The 16,519-nt window shown below is 36.4% G+C and overlaps 2 protein-coding genes across 4 annotated transcripts in view; one reads left to right on the top strand and one right to left on the bottom strand.

Annotated features, from left to right (window-relative positions):
- Window positions 1-16,519, bottom strand: part of LOC126949611 (ATP synthase subunit f, mitochondrial-like) — a 739,455-nt gene that overhangs the window by 72,339 nt on the left and 650,597 nt on the right. The gene's annotated exons all lie outside the window — the stretch shown is intronic.
- Window positions 1-16,519, top strand: part of NCAM2 (neural cell adhesion molecule 2) — a 566,845-nt gene that overhangs the window by 1,297 nt on the left and 549,029 nt on the right. The window lies entirely within an intron of this gene.

Genomic DNA, 16,519 nt, shown 5'->3' with positions numbered 1-16,519 from the left:
ATGTAATGATTGCAAAGAATGTTATGTTGTTAGTGTAGCATGAAATTGGTTTTTTAAAAGAATAAAATTACAAGACAAGTTAAAATATCCCCACGATATTCAGTTCTAAGCATTTTTAGCCTCTTCTGTATTGCTCGTTTGGTCCAGCAGGGGGTGGTAGAACTCCATTTTAAGCCCGGAAGATGGTTGTTTCTGCTCTTCCACGGAGTCCTTCTATCATTCTTCAGCAGGGCTTGACATTTTGGATGTGAAGCCTTCCTTTCTCTGCCCTTCTCCTCCCCACAGCTATAGTGTTAGTGGCTGATGAGACACGATTGGATGCAGATTTAATGTTCAGAAATTAGTATGCAAATGTTGGAGATTCCTATAGTTTGTAAAGTGTCTTGATAAGATTCTGCTCATTTTCCCTTCCTAACATAGAGTATGAAATATTTCAGTCTTAGCAAAATTGCAGATATGTCCATCTGAAACAAATGCTAGTCAAATTCGTTAATTCAGTGGTTCTTAAGCAAAGATCAACATACACATATGTCCTACAGATACGCTGCTTTGATTTTCAGATAGCTGCTGATTGTGTTTGACTGTTCATTTATAGCATAGACAGGTATTTCTGAGCACTAGGAAACAATCCCTGAAAATTGCAGTTAAATACAACTGCAATTAAATAAGTGTAGATAGTGTGGGGTAGCATGGGAGAATAATAGGAAGCAAGTTTATGCAGACTTATGATTACATTGTGAGTGGTTTGGAGAAGAAAAATCTCTCAGTTGTGGAGTCTGAATTTATCATTGCAGAGGCTAAGTGTGTTGGAATTTGGAGACATAGGAAATCTAGAAATGTTAGATACATAGGTTTAAATAGTACACAGAGACATACAATTTGGATGTGTACATGTAACATAGATGTGAAATTGTGATTCAGCTAATTTATAAGTTCCAGGATACAAGGTGGTTATGAAGAGGCACTCTGAGACAAGCGTCTCTGAAGGGGAGCCCATATTCACTGTAATGAAACAGGGTAGAAGGAGACCATCATTGTAAAGATCTCTCTAGTACAATTTCACAATGCGTGGCACTCATAGAGGCACAGATACATTTCAGAGAGACCTAGCTTTTGTGGAAAGGAATATATAGTACCTCTAGGCCATGTGTTCTGATGAAGTCAGAGATGCTTGGATGTAGACATCCTCATCCTGGAGTCCAATTCCTCTATGCTAGCGTTTTGTTCTCTAATTAAGGATGCAGCAGCAAGTATCAGACACACCACTGGGAGCTGTTTAAAAAAAATAGACCTAGTGTAACTCATAATTTTGTTTATTCTCTTGTAGAGAGGGCCATGGAAAAGCCACCAGTCAGAGATCCCTGGTCTTGCCTTAGAAATACTAAGATCCCAGCTTGCTGATTTATGTGTCCAACAATATACTTGCAGGGGATTTTATGAAGCATGATTGGAACTATTGCTTTGGAAAGTGGTGTGCAGTTAGACTGAGGAAAGGCAACAATGATGTATTCCCTTTTTAGGAGTCAAAACGTTTTGAACTGAAGCAGTTGAATAGGAGAAAATGACATTAAATGAGAAACTGACTAACTTAAGTGAATGCCAATACTATAATTAGCTAACGAGGCCTAATAGTTTACTTGTAACTCTCAACACAACCTTATTGTTGTACAGTAGTAAGATGCTTTTTTTTTAATGTAGCAGAAATACTCCTTTAAAAGCCTCTAATTTCCACTGCAAGATTAATGTCTAATGAAGTGAGGTTAGAATGTTATTGTGAAGTCTGAATTTAATTGTCAATGGAAAGAAAATTCTGTAACTTTTGCAATTATTTTTCCTTTATGTTCAAAACTTGGTCACAACCTTTGTAATCATAAATCTCAAGTGATAACTTCAGTTTCTGATTAACTGCATTTGCTCTTTGGATCTTTGTATATTCAAATTCCCAAACTGTAGTATGTACGGATTGCTTTCGTGAGAGTTTTTACATTTTTAAAACCACTTCTTTCTTTAAAAATTAAACAAGTATGATTAATAAACATTTTTTCTGGATGTTCACATGTATAAAATAGAAGCCCTGTTATACTAAAACCGAAGGTAAGAATAATGCTATTCATCTCTCTTGCAATCCAGTTCAAATATACCTACTGAGAACACTTCCCTAAGCCAAAATTGTGAGGAAAGGAGGGGTGAATTGCCCAGTTGATTAGTTAAAGCAGACATCTGCTTACAGTTATTCTCTTTGGTGAAGTGATAGTAAGTCATTGTACATTAAAGCAATGTACCTTCTAAAAATAGAGCACAGGTGTGTGAGTGTCTACTAGTTTGAAGATTACAGGAGAGGTCTCCACAAACTCATCTTCTGTCTAGGCTGTTGCATGGCTCCAGCCTCTCTTGTATGCTTTTTCTATCTGCTCTGCTCTAATTCTTTGCTATCAGCCTCTTTGTGCAAAGTTTCTATTAAATCAACTGGGTCTTCTTTTGCACTTGGGGAAGATGGGCTAATGTAAATTAATATCTTTATTGTCAAAGAGTAACCCAGAGGATTTCCCTCCCTACTTCATATCAAAAGAGGGAAGCAGAGCATTTTCTCACTTTTAATGCAAAATCGGAGCCCGTAGAGCAAGAAGGGAAGTTGGCGGATCCCAAGAGTGTCAGATGAGTCTTTTCAATGACACAGGGAGCTAATTTTCTCCCCGAGGTACTGTCCTACTAGAGAAGCAATTAATGAAACAAAAGAACCTCATTCAGTACCAAAAGTTAGACTTCATAGGATTTTGTAAATAAAATGGCCTTCTTTCAAAAATAGAGGGCTAGTTTGTAAGGAAACTGCGAAATGAGCTACAGAGATTGAGGCTAGTAACCAAGCTGAACAGTGTGATTTGTTTTTGCCTGTCCTTGTGTGGAAGCAGCGCAAACAGTAACAGGATTGACAATCTGAAGGCTCTGGAACTGGTCCTCCTGCGTTCTCTGCCTTTTAACATTTGGGGAATCATTGTAACTTATCTCTTTTCAGGGCCATCTCTCACTGCAATGAATTTTTGAAAGAATGAAGAAAAGTGCTCAATAACTGATAGAGTGATTCTAAATTGCATTATTTCCCCCCAAAATGAAATTAATCCCCTGAGTGTTGATGTGTGCAAAATTAATTTAATAATTTGAATCTACTTCTCAAGGGACTATCATTGTTTTTCAAATTTTATTGTCCTAAATTGTAAATTTATTGTTCCCTTTATACAATCCCAATTAAACTGAGGATAGGGCTATTTCAAAGATTATAAATTTGTTTTAATTTTCCAAATTACATGATATGAGAACACTTTAAGATGCAACCAGTGCTTATATGCTTTTATTAAATGTAATATTCCTGCACTTTATAGAGCCAAGCTCTCTCTAATTGTTCAACAAATAAAAGTGCTTCTCTCTGGTGCTCTTTTAAATATTTTAATAACTTTTAACAATTTACAGTTATGATAAGAGTACTAATCCCAAAGAGATATCAACGTATTTCCTAGTTTTCTATGTTCACTTGTGCCACTTACAATTCATCAAACATTACAAGACATTTTACAAAGCTATGAAGTAATGAAACATCTTGATTTTAAATCAAGATGTTTGAATTTAAATCATTAAGAAAGATAATGGGGAATTTCGAGAATATAAGCATGGCAATCAAAACATTATAGTTTGAAGAATTTCAGGTCCACTGATCAAATCTTTCTTGGCACTATTTGATTTATTAAAACTCACAGGGATGAAGAAAATTCATTGGATTTGGAATCAGAAGACCTAGGCTACTAAGAGTCTCTTAATCTTGAAGAAGCAACTTACACTCTTAGAACCACTATTTGCTTATTTGAAAGTTTGATATCATAAAATCTGGCCAGTTGACTTTGGTGCTCGGCCATGAGGAGCAATTGTGACAATAAATATGTATAGGCAGGCACCTTGCCAAAGGTCAACCCTACTATGCTAGGCTTTGTTTATGTTTTTAAATAATGTGTGTACAGATAAATTTGTCTGTGGTTTACAAACATTTATTTAGTTTTAAAAAAATCATCATAAGCTGCTCTGTGGTTAGAAAACAATATGAAAGGGACAGAGATTTCTTATTGATAAGAGTGACTCATTCATCATTTATTCATTTATCTAACATTTACAGAATACCTGCTGTGTCCCAGACACCTCATTAGACAGCATTACTAGGAATGATTGCATGGGTTGTGTGAAGAACAACTCCAGGGGGCGTCACTCATTGTCCTAGTGATGGAACACATATTTATTTTTACAATTTGCCAGCAGATGGCAGTAAAAGGTTTTGAAGAATGATGCGCTTTTTTTTTTTGTATCACGAATCCTCTCTATGGACCAACATCAGGCTGGTGTTAAACACCCAGAGGCTTAGGATGGGGCACATAATTAAGACAAATGACTCACTGAAGATCAAACGGAAAAATAAAAGGGATAGTTACTAGAGCTCCAGTCTCCAAACTCTTCACCTAACACCAAACTTGTTCATAGATTTTATTTAAATGAATCTAATATATCTTCAGCTCAAAGTAAAATATATTTAAATTCTGTGCCATTTTGTCAGTGAATCAAATAACAAGCACTTTTTGAGGCCTTAAAATGAGTACATTATCAGCACCTTATAACAGTACAGACCACTTGTGCAAAGTGCTGTCATCTTGTAACTCACGATTATCAATGAGTCAAGGGACTATTAGCTTGGTTTTATGGACGAAGAAATTGAGGTACAGAAGAATTATCCGATTTGCCTATATCACTTATTTTTGTAGTTATCTGGAACTAGGAGTAGATTTTCCAGCTTCTGGTTGCATACCTATTTTTGATGTATTGTTGATTCATTTGTTTAAAAATTCGCATGTTTGTGGAAAATTCAATGTTGATAATTGCAGAAACAAATAATACAAATGTAAAAACCCAAATAAGCATGAGAGAAATATATAACTTGTTCAACAAAATATTATAAAATGACAAAATATATCATATAATTAAACACTAAGTAGTCGGAGTCCTTAGCAGTTTAGTGCCTAGAATGAGCTAAAATTGATTGTGTTTACTGACAGACTCTCTTGTCATAATCCTCTATTATCTTGTTATTATTATGATTATTGTTTCTTTATATATGAGGGCCGTGAGACATAGGGAGTTTAAATAACTGAGGTTGTACTGCTTGGAAATGAGGGTTTGTATTTGGGACAGTTCAAAACCTAGCCTCTTACCAGGACATTACCTTGCCACTCAGTGAAACAGAAAGGGCTTCAATATAGTGAGAGTAAATGGAGAAAAGTATTAATACAAGGAGAAAAATAATGAGTAAACAAATTGTAAGAAGGGAGGTGCATGTTAGGAGAGTAGAAGTAATCCAGTTTAATGAATCCAAGGATTCATGAAGCAATTTGGAAAGGTGAGCCTCTGCACTCAATTATGGAAACAGTGGTGGAAATAGAAGATAGAGTGACCTGGAGACCAAGCTGTGTTTGACTCTGGTGTAGATCTTTGGGAGCCATTGTTTGGGCAGGAGAGTAACATGATTAAATTTTGGTTTGTTTTTATGTCTACTGGCCATGCGTAGGATGAAGAAAAGAAAAAGGAGCAAGTGGACATGGTACATGTGTCTATGGAAGACTTAATAGGATCTTAGTAACAGATACAAATTGAGTAACTGTTAGGAAGGTGCCACATGAAGTTTTAAGTCTATTTAGCAGAAAAAAAGGTTATATCTTAATACAAATAGGAAAAATCAATGAAAAAGCACACCCATTTTAAGTAATTTTTAACTTGTTGTTTTTAAAATTATATGTCAAGTTGCTGTATTCGTGGCACATCTAGATAAAAATGTCAATAAACTTGAAAATGGAAACTGTTGATCTTCTTATTTGGCCAATTCTTCAGAATAATTTCTTCACTTTTATTCGTCATCTGTCTTTATCTTGTTCTTCCATCCCCATTTATGCTTCAAATGTTGTGTAGTATACTTCTGGAATTTTGGTAAAATCTCAGATGTATGTAGGTAAAATTTGTTTTCATTATATATTCTTCATTTAAATCATTTTCTCTGCTTTATTTATAACTTCTTTTTCTTTTTAGCACTGGCAGACCAAAACAAAATAAAAACCAGGAGAACTCCCCCCTCCCCACCAAAAAAACTCTGAACACTTACATGAAAAAATATTTTGGGTATTGAATATATAAAATTTTAACATTTTTCTATCCGTGCCCAAGGAAGGAAAAAGGAACTAATATTTTTGAGCACCTCCTCTATGCCAGAGAGCTGTGTTGAGCATTTGTACTCATTATCTCATTGAATCCTGATTAGATCATATTTTATAGATGACATTCCTGAGATTAAGAATGACTGATTTGCCCAGAGATTTTAAGTTCCTTCTTTAGGCTGGCACCCACATTTATAACAAGGAACATTAAATACATTTCAGATAGGATTCGGTCTTTTTTGCTACAGTGTTTGTTTCTTTGATGCATTTTACCTTGTTACACCATTGATAAACAGGGGGACGCGGTGTTATAATGCAGAAATTGTGTTGATCCATGGGCTGGGAGTGGTGGCTCACATCTGTAATCCCAGCACTTTGGGAGGCCAAGGCCAGCAGGTCACTTGAGATCAGAAGTTTGAAACCAGCCTGGGCAACATGGCAAATCCCCGTCTTTACCCAAAATACAAAAATTAGCTAGGCGTGGTGGTGCATGCCTCAGTAGTCCCAGCTACTTGGACAGCTAAGGCTGGAGAATCACTTGAGTCTGGGAGGCAGAGATTGCAGCAAGCAGAGATTGCACCACTGCACTCCAGCCTGGGTGACGGAGTGAGACCCCATCTCAAACAAAACAAAACAAAACAAAACAAAACAAAAACCAAAACATTGTGTTGATCCGTACATGATTTTCTCCGCTCATTAATTTTTTAAGTAAGAGCCAGGCTTCCTTACAACTAAGGAGAAAGCCTTAGCAAGCTGTGAAGACATTAAGAAAATATGAAAAAAATTAACTCAAGGCCCTTCCTTTAGTGCAAGTATTCATTTACTTCGTAGCTTTAAGAACATCTTGATTTTCGCTATAATAGGCATCTGGTGAAGTGAAAGTACAGCAGAAGAAGCTGGGAAGTCATTTTGCCTGGTGAAACAATGATGTTTGCTTTTGTTTACTTTGTTGTTTTTATTTTTTAAAGGCTACACTGTGAATCACAGTTTGCATTTTAAAGTGAATGCCCTTCAGGTCTTGCATCCTGATAGAGGGTGCAAAAGCTAGGTGCAAATACCAGCAGAGATTTAACTATGCTAGTATTATAATGAAGACTTCTATGGTTTTTGTTAGTACTTGGTTACAGCTTTCTGCAGGTTTTGAATGTTTTGCCTCCTAATCCTGCCTTTTCCCATAAAGTATGATATTTTTTACTGCACAAGTTTTCAGACCCCAGAGATTTTCAGGGATGCAAATATGGTGCTGTATCAGAAATGCATGTCTCTGCTTGCAAAATCAGCCAATGTATTATGACTAAAACCTATATTATAATATGAATAGATCCCAATGTAAGAAAATAAGCACACTTGTAGTTTGGTCTCAGTATTAATGAGAGGACTTGGGGACATTTTTTCTATTATTATAACTTGTTCATTCCCAACGTGTTTTTTTGGTACCTCTGTTACCAGAAAGGGGTCCGAATCCAGAACCCGAGAGAGGATTCTTGGATCTTGTGCAAGAAAGAATTCAGGGCAAGTCCATAGAGTAAAGTGAAAGCGAGTTTATTAGGAAAGTAAAGGAATAAAAGAATGGCTACTTCATAGGCAGAGAACCCTGAGGTCTGCTGGTGGCCCATTTATTGTTACTTCTTCATTATATGCCAGACGAATGGTGGATTATTCATGAATTTTCTGGGAAAGTGGTGGGCAATTCCTGAAACTGAAGGTTCCTCTCCTTTTTAGATGATATAAGGTAACTTCCCCATGTTGCCGTGACATCTGTAAACCCTTATGGTGCTGGTGGGAGTGTCTTTTAGCATGCTAATGCTTTATAACTGGCATACTATGAGCTGTGAGAATGACCAGAGGTCACTCTTGTGGCCATGTTGGTTTTGGTAGGCTTTGGCCGGGTTCTCTACTGCAGCCTGTTTTCTCAGCAAGGTCTTTATGACTTGTATGTTGTGCCAACCTCCTATCGCATCCTGTGATTTAGAATGCTTAACCATCTGGGAATTCAGTCTAGTAGTTCTCGGCCTTATTTTACCCAGCCGCTATCCAAGATGGAGTTGCTGTGATTCACATGCCTCTGACACTTCTAATACTAGGCTTTCTGATTATTTTTATATCCATTGTCTCACTTAATTTTTCTCTGATTATTATTCTCTACTAATCACTGCCTGAAGAGAGCAGTTGAGTTTCTATGTTCTAGCTATCATGCATGAGAGAAATGCTAAGAAGAGATTATGTGAAGATTAATATATGTAGTGAGGTATGTCCCAGATGCTTTGAACCGTGACATTTACAGGCTTTTGATTTAAAAAATTATTTACTTAGATAAATCACTTACAGCATTCTGATACCAGCTGAAATTAAGCACATTTTTAATCTTGTTCACTCTTTATCATACTATGTAGGATAGAAAAACTGGCTTCATGCTACTTATTCTGTAGATTATACACTAATCTTTATACCAGCTAAAACTTTTGAATCATCAAAGGGTAAGAATTATACTATGGTAATATTTTTAAATGTATATACTACACATTGTGGGACATGTTAATTGACAAAATACTTACAGTCAATTTTAATTTACCTAATAAAGCCCCACAGTTATCCTGAAAAGTAGATAGTATTTCTGATTTAGAATAGGATAATAAACTTCAAAAAGGCGCAATTACTTGCCCAAAGAGAATGCTTTAAAAAATGGTAGGACCAGACCTGATATAAACATTTTACTCTAGATACATCATATTTTCCTGTCATAATGTTTCTGGTTTTACTTAAAGGTTTGTTTTACTCGTATCCATGAAGCAGTTACCAAAAATTCCTTCTTGGTATGAAACATATTTAATATCATTATGTTCTTCATAGTTTACTTTTGGACTGTGTTTCTAAGATGCCATTAATTTTAATTGGAGATCTACCTTTCGTTTGAAATATTTGGGAGTGTGTGACTTAGAACTGTTAATACTTTTGCCTTGTATTCATTGACACAATCCTATTCTCTCAGCCTCATTGCTCGTTACTGCGCACAGTAGTTCTTTCAACAAATATTCATTAATTACTTGTACCAGTCATTGTTAAAGGCTTTGAGGAGCCAATCAAAGATGAGGTAATATACGTGAATTCTGCACTTCAAACTTACGGTACTTTACTGTGACCTTCCATGTGAACTCCATGGGAGCAAGAATGCCTTTCCCTGCTAGCTTCCCATTAAATGCAATGTACTTGAATAGAGAGAATAGAGAGTTTGCTGTAAATTCCCATGTGTATTCCTAGAACATGGTAGAAGCCCAGCAAATATATGCTGAATTCATATTTAAATATTACCAGGCAGGAGCCAAACTGACTGATTTTAAAAAGCATATTTACTTTTGCCTTTGTATAATGATTTGTTTTGTTGAAAATATATGATGTGTTGGCCTCTGTGTTTATTTCACACATTTTGTTTATGTCACTACCATGCATATAGCAGATCTTCCGTAAATATATCAACATCTATAAAATAATAAAGTCACAGTTATTATCTAATTCAGGAGGAATAACAAGGATGAATCACCTTATCCCTGCTCTTATGTCCTCATTGAAAATTAATTAGGCTTGGAATAGAGAAAACTGAAATCTTTCTGTGAGATTTGTTCATTTGAAGTCTTATCTGAGGCATAGGAGATGGTTATATAGTTGGGGTCTCAGAATTTTTCAATGTATGTTCATTTGAAGTCTTATCTGAGGCATAGGAGATGGTTATATAGTTGGGGTCTCAGAATTTTTCAATGTATGTTCATTTGAAGTCTTATCTGAGGCATAGGAGATGGTTATATAGTTGGGGTCTCAGAATTTTTCAATGTGTGTATTGAAATATATAAATAAATGAGGGGGATATAACATGTTGATAAAGGTATAATTAACTAGATTAGATATGGTCAATAGTAAGTGTCTGCTGTGTCGATAGAGCAAGTATTTAAAGTCCTCAAAATCAAGATAATCCCCCATGGTTAATTAAAAGTTGATTATTCATTCTATTCTTATTGGAAACCAATTCTGAACTGTGTGTATAGTGAGAGAAGTCAGAAAATACTTGTTTTATCTTAATTTTTAAGAGATACTTGCATGTTTTCTCTTTTTTAAAAAAATGAAATTTCATTTAACCTCAAAAATCCTTTGCCCTCTGATAGCTGTGTGCGTGTGCGTGTGTGTGCGTGTGCGTGTGTGTGTGTGTGCGCGCGCGTGTTTTAATGATTTTTATGGTGTTCTCTAGGTCCAACTTCAGTGATAAAAGCATTTAAGTTTATTGGGCAGAATACATTTTCGGATACCCCAGAAAATCTTTATCACCTATTTATCTGTGTGCCTACCATTTATCTATTAATGTTACCATTATTATATATGCTGTTTTTCACTTGAAACACAGTTTGCAATTAAAGAATTTACCAGTGCTTCTGATTTATCTATTTTTTTACTTTCATCTCCCTCCTCAGATTTTACATATAATCACTTTAATTGATAATGTAGTTATTTTATTTCAAAGCCCCCTCGTAAGCGCTATACTAATACATTTTACCTCTGTGTGGGTTGCAAGTGGTCTGCAATTTAAGAACAAAACTTAACCTAGGTTGTTCAATGGCATTATGAGGTCCTCTGTGCTAAAAAAAAAAAAAAAAAAAAAAAAAAAAAACAAAACAAAACTTCACCATCACAACCAAAGTGGATATGAAACGTTCAACTTACTGTGCTCGTGTTATTAAAATAACACTTCTTAGTACACTATTCTGAGCTATTATGCAATACCCTAAGTTGTTAATGTAGTTTTGCTTTCAATCCCTGTATCATTTTTATTTTAATGAAACATTTTATGAAAAACAGCCTTCTTCCTACACTGTGCATTAATACAGCAATTGTTTGATGAACAGTGACTTCTTTAATCAGGAAATACTTCTTTCTTACTAGGAAAATTGAAGGATTAAACTATTGACTATAGGAGGAAAGATGACTTTGTTATTAGTCAAGTTTCGCTTGACCTTTCCTGCTCAGCTGCCTCTCACTGCCATGCCTTTTACCTCATTTTAAAGTCTCTAAGTCTCAGGTGATGGACATGGATGTGGATGTGTGATGGGAGAAGATAAATCTTTGTAAGTGTAAAGTGTCATTACTAATTAGAACTCTGAAACACATTCTAACCTCCCAGTAGAAATGCAAGCAGGGAGCTGAGGTTGAATGATAAAGGGAAGTGAATACTCAAAGACTAATCACTGTTTTGTTTCCAGGAGGATAATTCATCAGCTAAAGGAGAATGGGAATGTGGGTGGTTGTGTTAGAAGGGTGAAGAGCTTGGATAAAATCTCATATAGTTTCATGCATACAGGGGGAAAATGATACCCAGAATGTATAGAATGGTTATAGGCAACCTTATTTCCTTAATGATCAGTGTGTAGTTTTAAGTATTTGGTGAATTAATTGAATAAAAGAAGGAAACCTGCCATTTACTCTGCAGGGTTTTGTTTTGTTTTGTTTTTCATAGGGATTACATCAGTTTAAAATTCAAAACATATAGGAAATCTGAACTATTATTTTAGAGATGAGAGAACTGATTTTCATAAAAGATATGTAGCATCTAATAAGGGAAGGATCTGAAATTCAAATTCAGGAATATCTGATTCTAAAATGATGCTCATTACACTGACTGAAACATAGTCCCTTGAAGAAATGAGGAATTGCAGAAGGAAAAAGACAAGCACTAGGGCTAGCTCTAGCTTCAGGTTTTTACCATTTTTTTCTGGCCAATTCTCCCCCCACCTCCCACCCAGCTCTACAATACATATATTTACAGTATATGGCATGATTTTGACACATGTATGTATTGTGAAGTTATTATATCAAGCTAAGTATCTATCACCTTACATAGTTATCATTTTTTGTTGTTGTTAGAATATCTAAGATCTAATCTCTTAGCGATTTTCAGGTATACAGTACATTTTTAACTATAGTCGCCTTGCCATGCAATACATCTTCAGAACTTATTCAACAGAATGAAAAGACTAACTATGGAATGGAGAACATATTTGTAAACTATACCTCTGGTAAGGGGTTAATATCCAAAATATATAAGTAGTTCAAATAACTCAATATCAAGGAAAAAAAACCCCAATTTAAACAAAGTGGGCCAAACACCTGAGTAGGTATCTTCTAAAAGCTGGCATATGTGTGGTCAACAGATGTATGAAAAAATGCTCAACATTAGTCTTCAAGGAAATGCAAATTAAAAACCATGGTGAGATAGCACCTCACACCTGATAGATTGTCTGTCATAAAAAAGACAAAATCTAATGTTGGTGAGGAGAACAGAGAAGCCTGATGCATTGTTTTGGGAATAGAGATTAGTACAGACATGATGGCAAACAGTATGGAGGTTCCTCAAAAATGAAAAAATGGAGTTGCCATATCATCGAGTCATTACTTTTGAATGGCCAAATCCAGGTTAGTGGCTGCCAATTGGTAAATGAGTAACTCTTTTAGAGACTTAAAAGGTTAATAAGCATGGAGAACTAGCAGGATTTAGAGATAATAGGGTGGGGTTTAGAGTGGTTGTAAGGTGGGGAAACTTGATTGTTTAGATTAGTGTAATTCATTAAGAACTATGTAACATTAATATTTAAATATGAGCTGTATCTTTCAATGGCTTTCCTTATTGTGAATCACTATAATGATTAATAATTTAGTAAGCCATCAGTTTGTGGATGACTGACTGAATATTATCATAGTGAAATTACATCAGTGTAGGATGCTTTTAGGGGCAAAGAAGAGAAGGACAAATTCAAAATGGCTTAAAAATAAAAATCTGTTATAGCGCAGGAGAGGCCATATAGAGATAGATTTTAATTTCATGTTTCTACGCATGGTTTTGGCTGTTTTTACGTGGCTTTGTGGAAGAAACTTGTCTTCAGCAACTCAAAGCGTCACATACTTCCGTGCTTACCTGAAGTTGGGAAAGAAAGAAATATAGGCGTGGTTTATTTTGTTGTGTTTCCCTTTATTGCATTTCACAGATACTGCATTTTTTTTACAAATTGAATGTCTGTGGCCACCGTGTGTCACACAAACCTATCGGACTCATTTTTCTAATAGCATGTGTTGTCCTTGGGTCTCTGTGTCACATTTAGGTAACTGGCAATATTTCAAACGTTTTATTATTATTGTGTATGCTGATCTGTTATCATTGATCTTTGATGTTACAATTGTAATTATTTTAGGGTACCACAAAGCATACCCACATAATGACAAACTTAATCAACTTAATTTATAAGTGCTGTGTATACTCTGACTGCTCCACTGACTGGCTGTTTCTTGGTATTTCTCCCTCTCTTCAGACCTTCCCTTCCCTCAGACACAACAATATTGAAATTAGGCCAATTAATTAACCCTACAATGGCCCCTAAATGTTCAAGTCAAAAGATGGGTCACAGGTCTCTCCCTTAAAATCAAAAGTTGGAAATAATTAAGTTTAGTAAGGAAGGCATGTTGAAAGCCAAAAGAGGCCAAAAGCTGGACCTCCTGCGCCAGTTCACCAAATTGTGAATGCAAAAAAAAATTATTGAAGGAAATTAAAAATGCCACTCCAGTGAATACATGAGTAAGGAAGCAAAGCGGCCTTATTGCTGATGTGGAGAAAGTTTTACATGGTTTGGATAGAAGAGCAAACCAGCCACAATATCCTCTTAAAGCAAAGCCTAATCCAGAGAGAGGTCCTAATACTCCAGTTCTGTGGAGGCTGAATTGGAGTGGTGAGAGATATGAGGAAGCCACAGAAGAAAAGTTGGAAGTGAGCATACATTGGTTCATGAGGGCCGGGCATGGTGGCTCACACCTGTAATCTAACACTTTTGGAGGCTGAGGTGGGCAGATCATTTGGGGTCAGGAGTTCGAGACCAGCCTGACCAACAAGGTGAAACCCCATCTCTACTAAAAATGCAAAATTAGCGGGGCATGGTGGCGCATGCCTCTAATCCCAGCCACTTGGGAAGCTGAGGCAGAAGAACTGCTTGAAACCCAGAGGCGGAGGTTGCGGTGAGCTGAGATCACACCGTTGCACTCCAGCCTGGGCGACAAGAGTGAAACTGTGTCTCAAAAAAAAATTTAAAAAGTTCATGAGGTTTAAGGGAAGAAGCCATCTCCATAACATAAAAGTGCAAGGTGAAGCAGTAGATGCTGATGGAGAAGCTACAGCAAGCTATTCAGAAATTTTAGCTAAAATAGTTGATGAAGGCAGGGCCACACTTAACAATAGAATTTTAATATACAAGAAATGGCCTTCTGTTATCAGATGATAGCATCTAGGAGTTTCATAACTAGAGAAGAGAAGTCAGTGCCTGGCTTCAAAGTTTCAGAGGACAAGCTGACTTTCTTCTTCGGGAATAATGCAGCTGGTGACCAAGCTGAAGCCAATGCCTGTTTGTTGTTCTTATAGTCCCAGGGTCCTTAAGAATTATGTTACATCATAATCCCAGCACTTTGGGAGGCTGAGGCAGGCAAATCATGAGCTCAAGAGATTGAGACCATCCTGGCCAACATGGTGAAACTCCGTCTCTACTAAAAATACAAAAAGTAGCCGGCCGTGGTGGCACACACCTGTAATTCCAGCTACTCGGGAGGCTGAGACAGGAGAATAGCTTGAACCCACGGAGGTAGAGGTTGCAGTAGGCTGAGATCCCGCCACTGCATGCCAGCCTGGCAATGGAGTGAGACTGTGTCTCCAAAAAAAAGAAAAAAAAAAAAAAAAAAAGAGTTATGCTCAATCTACTCTGTACTCTACAAATGAAACAAAAAGCCTGGATGACAGCACATCTGTTTACAACATGATTTACTGAATATTGTAAGCTCACTGTAGGGACCTACTTCTTAGAAAAGAAAAAAGTTCCCTTCAAAATGTTACTGCTCATTGACAATGCCTCTGCTCAACCAAGAGCTCTCATGGAGATGCAGAAAAAGATTAACATTGTTTTTATGCCTGCTAACACAACATTCATTCTGTAACTCAGGGATCAAGGAGTAATTTTGACTCTCGCTCTTATTCTTTAAGAAGTACATTTCATAATGCTATAGCTGCCATCGGAAATGATTCCTCTAATGGATCTGGGCAAAGTCAATTGAAAACCTTCTGGGAAGGATTCACCATTCGAGATGCCATTAAGAACATCTGTGATTCATGGGAAGAGGTCATATGGCAACAATAAGAATTTGGAAGAAGTTTATTCCTTGTATTTCTCCATCCTCATGGATGGCTGAGGGCTTCAAGACTTCAGTGGAAGTAGTAACTGCAGATCTGATGGAAAGAGGAAGAGAACTAGTTAGAAGTGGAGCTTGAAGATGGGACTGAAATTCTGCCATCTCATGACAAAACTTGAATGGATGAGAAGTTATTAGCTTCTAATGGGTAAGCAAGGAAAGTGATTTCTTGAGATGGAATCTAATTCTGGTGAAGATGTTGTGAACTTTATTGAAATGTAAACAAATTATTTAGAATACTACATGCACTTGATTAATAAAACAGTTGGAGAGTTTGAGAAGATTGGCTTCAATTTTGAAAAGCATTCTACTGTAGGTCAAATATGATCAAACAATATTGCATGCTACAGAGAAATATGTTAGGAAAGGAAGAGCCAATTGAAAGCACCAGACATCATTGTTGTGTTATATTGAGAAACTGCCACAGTCCCTTCAACCTTGAGCAAACCTCTACCTTGATCAGGAGGCAGCCATTTACATGGAGGCAAGACCCTCTACCAGCTAAAGGATTAGGACTCACTGAAGACTTAGATGATCCTTAACTCTTTTTTAGTAATAAAACATTTTTAAATTAATGTATGGACATTTTTCGACATCATTCTGTTGCACACTTAATAGACTATAAGTATAGTATAAACATAACTTTTACATGCCCTGGAAAACCAAAAAAATTTGTGTTATTTAATTTATTGTGATATTTGCTTTATTATGGTGTTCTGGAACCAAACTGGCAATACCTCCAAGGTATGCCTGTATTTATGGGTTTTTTTTTTTTTTTGTCTTTTTGTTTGTTTGTTTGCTTTGAGACAAAGTCTCACTCTTGTCCCCCAGGCTGGAGTGCAGTGGCGTGATCTCAGCTCACTGCAACCTCTACCTCTCGGTTTCAAGCGATTCTCCTGCCTTAGCCTCCCAAGTAGCTGGGATTACAGGCACCTGCCAGCACATCTGGCTAATTTTTCTTTTTTTTTTTTGTATTTTTAGTAGAGATAGGGTTTCACCATGTTGGCCAGGCTGGTCTCAAACTC

Source organism: Macaca thibetana, chromosome 3, assembly GCF_024542745.1.
Source record: "Macaca thibetana thibetana isolate TM-01 chromosome 3, ASM2454274v1, whole genome shotgun sequence".
NCBI classification, from domain to species: domain Eukaryota; kingdom Metazoa; phylum Chordata; class Mammalia; order Primates; family Cercopithecidae; genus Macaca; species Macaca thibetana.
This window is presented reverse-complemented; position numbering and strand designations above follow the sequence as displayed.